Raw genomic sequence first — 4034 nt, 5'->3', positions numbered from 1 at the left:
GTTCCTCCTCAGCCTCAGTTGTAACAGTTTAATATCATTATATATATAAAAAAACCTGAAAACCTCCATGTAATGACTTTGGACTGGATACTTTCTGGTTGCTAGCAGATTGCTGGAGCCACCTGCAGTTTGTATTGAAGATGCCAGCCTGTCTGCAAGCACTTTCCGGCTAGTAGTGAAATTTGAAAAACTGCAGTGCAAAAGTTGTGTCACTTGGCTTCATCCAACATGTTTTAAAAGATGTGACTTTTACTATGAAAGCAAATATTTTTAACTGAGAGCAATCGGCTCCGTATACTTCTTTATAAACAGTTTTACCTGGTGACTTCCAGCAAACTTGAGTAACTGCTCAGCAACCAGTCAGGAAATACCTGTAAATGCTATGGGTCTGTAGACTTGTCTCTAGGGATGTGAGACTGAAAGCTAAAGTATACTTCAATAAACTAAAAAAATTTAAATAGTTATAGAAGTATATCAAGGAACAATCTCTAATATCAAATTGCAGAATCACTGCTCTCTGGAACATTTATAAAATTCTGTAATTTTAGGTTTGTGTACAATATTTAAACTGCTGCCTTCTGTAAAGGCAAATCAGAAGTATTAACCGTAAGAAACCTGTAAGCGGAATACAAAGACACGAGCTATGATATGCCCCCCCCCTCCATGAAACAGTAAAAAACTATTTCCCTCATTAAAATCACATGGATACAGGTATCTGCAATGCTGATATATTTCGGAAGCACTTCATCAGTGCATATATTTATACATTTTTTCGATTAACCATATGTTCACCTCTGTGAGATATAAAGGTGCTACTGCAGATTATTTATCATCAAAGGTGGAACTTAGCTTACCTAAAATGTTGCAGTTCTGGATCATTTTCACTGTCACTGAAATCTGTGAAGTGATTACACTGTCTTTGCAGAGTCTATTACCATATTAATTAGAGTTAAAGCTCATGGGGAAGTGAAAGTTTCTCAGCTTTTTCCTCGTGGGTTTAGATGCATTTCCTTTCTGTTTGTCTTAGATATCCCTAATGATCCCTCTAGACAGGATCGCTGGACAGGTCGTGAAGTAGTTGTGCAGGCATTAGACCAGTGTTAGCACACATGGAGACAATTATTAGGAAGAACTTCATTATGCTCAGCCACTCATTTTTATTTGGTCTTTGGTTACGACAATACAATGAGAGGGGAGGTAATGAGCAGGTTGCATAATAAAAACCAGATAGCCAAGCAGGCAGGATTGAAACAATTCCATCAGCTGCGCACGGCCAAACATCTAATTTACTGCCCTGATATTTATTCCTGTCCACATATGTATCACTGTGCCCTTTGTTTAATGCCAAAACTGCTCGGGTAAATATGCAAGTACTGCTGATTGATACGTTGGCCCCCACTTTCAAAGCCTTGAGATTGTTGAAGGAAACACAATGAAAAGAACATTTCCACCTCTTTTCGAGTTTATTAAAGGGCTCATTTGAAAAGGTCTTTAAAATGATTATTTTTCCCATTTATTTTTTTCCTTTTGAGTGGAAAGGTAGATAAGTCAGAGTTTACTGTGGACCAAAGAACTCAATCAAGAAAAATGTGCTGTGCGGTGCTGATACAGCCTCCAATTTAATGGAGGGAAGAAGATTTTGATTGCTGTAAATCTGACAGGTTGTCCAAATCCAGCACAGCAATTTGTGGTTACTGTTTGTGCGTATTGTGTGAAAATGATTTAAAATGAAATACAACACTACTATAATCTTTATTTAATAACCATTTTGATCAAATAAAGTGAGGATAGTTTTTATAACACTGGAGCAGAGCAAGCACCTGGGGAATGTATCGTGTGTTACACGTGTTACAGGAAGCTTTTATTTTGAGGCTTTTGATTGGTTTCATATTTGCTTTTAACATGGAGAATATGCATGATTACCTTCTGGCAAATACTCAAAGTATAGTAATCTTCTGTGCGTGCCTCAGGCTTACCCCTTATGACTCATCTCTACTTAATTTAATTTAGGAAGGGAATCTGATTGACATGTTTTCTCTTTAAGGCACAAAAGCTGATTAGCAGGTCACTTGTGACTGCTGTATACCGCAATCATAGCATATGTAAGTATACACTCTTAATTGAATCGCGATGCGGGGTGCATGCTTGCATACAAAATATGAACTAGAGATTTCAAGGGCGATGCTTTGTCTGAATACAAAATATTCACATTCTAACACGTGTAAATCAAACCGCTGACAAAATAAAAATGCTATAAGACATCACCTGGGCATTTGGAGGCAAACAGACTTCCCGGAGATCTGCTAAATGGGTAACCTAGCAGGGTGCAGATACCCCTTCATGGAGGTGATGAAAGTAGTAATAAGAACATCAAAGCGCCTTGTTTGTAGAATAAAAGCAGCAGGGTGTAACTCACGAGGAAACGCACATATTTCAGTATACCCTGGGAAAAAGTTGTGCCAAGCTGAAAGATAAGTGTAAATAGCCTATGCAAACCAAACAGCATTGCTACTGATCGAGGTAAACAAGCACACAAAGCCTTCTCCAGTCACCAGCATTATCAGAGAAAGCTGTCCTTTAAAAAAAAAAAAAAAGGTAAAATGAAACCGAGTAGGGTGGATCTATACACTAAAATTAAAGCATGCTATTGCAGAGTTCATTTACATGCACATGCACAATGCCTGAAAATAATTGGATTTACTGTGCAGTGAGATTAAAGCTTTTGCATGGTTTCCAGCAAGCCAATTTCCCTTGTAAGTCAAGTTAACTTGACCTTTTTTTTTTCAAAAAAAAAAAAAAAGAAAAAAAGAAAAAGATAATGACTAGAATAATGGATACTGACCTACAGGAAATATCATTATCATAATTATTGTATAAAAACTGGTTGTTTTCCATCTTTTACATTTTAAAAGCCACTGTAGTGCTATTAGTAGAGTTAAACTTATGCGTACATCAGTACTGCAGTGTCTGCAGAGTTTGTCTTTCCTTTATTTTAGTTTGTTTCTGTCCTCTCATGCTGTCGCTCATCTCCTATCAGGAAATTACTGCATGGCGAAATGAGTACACTGAATGAGAAAGAGGCACACAAGTAAGCAGAAGTGGGACAGTTCTTTGCCTACATCTTTATAAAAGCCTTCATCCATTACTGATAAAATATTTAAATGTTTAAATATTAAAGTTTTCTTTTTTTTAAATTTGCACATTTTTTATTTTTTTTGAAATAGCACCAACCTTGAGCGAGGCTACAAAAAGGACAAATTAAAATTGTATGCAAAACTGGAATTACATATTCATCTTTTTTAGCATTCACTTTGTAGAGATTTTGTCAGGTAGAGCAGAGCCGGGTATTTGTTGTTAAAAAAAAAATTGTGAGTTATCAGTTTTGACACAAAACACATGGGAAAATGTATGTGAAGGAAGGAATTTGTAAGCTGTCGAGCAAAATTAAAAAAAAAAAAGAGAATACACATTGTGTGACAAGCCAAATCCCAGATGGAATTGCTGTAAGGAGAAATAACACTGACTACGAGTAAAATCAGCTGTTTTTTTCCTCAGTTGTGCAGAAACCTAACAGCACTGATATATTAAAGGCTCAATCAGGCTATGTAAAGTCTTTCACCACTGGTGTGGATGTCGCCTTTGATTCGATTGTTACTGAATGTGATTTCTCTGTTGCTGTGATTGCTTTACCACTGACCAATAAATCATGTCAAAGGAGAAAACCTTAGAGCCCATGAATCAAGTGTTGCTTGCATTTTATGGTATGCAGAAAGGCGACAACAGTGTCACTTGCAGACAAACTTGCAGAAATATTTTTAATTTCATTTAAAATACATATATAAAATGTAGCTTTTAACCCTTGCCACACTTTAAAACCATGACGTGATCATAATGACAGACAGACTTGTTTTAAATCTACTGAAATAAAAAAATCTTTAACTTACATTTTATTAACTCATATTTTAGACATTTTTCATGGTTTCACTTTTCTCCAAAGAGTCAGAATAAATTATGTTTTCATAGATATCCTTTAT

This window comes from Perissodus microlepis, chromosome 18 (assembly GCF_051167445.1).
Source record: "Perissodus microlepis isolate ML-2025 ecotype Zambia chromosome 18, ASM5116744v1, whole genome shotgun sequence".
NCBI lineage: Eukaryota > Metazoa > Chordata > Actinopteri > Cichliformes > Cichlidae > Perissodus > Perissodus microlepis.
Note: the sequence above shows the minus strand (reverse complement) of the source record.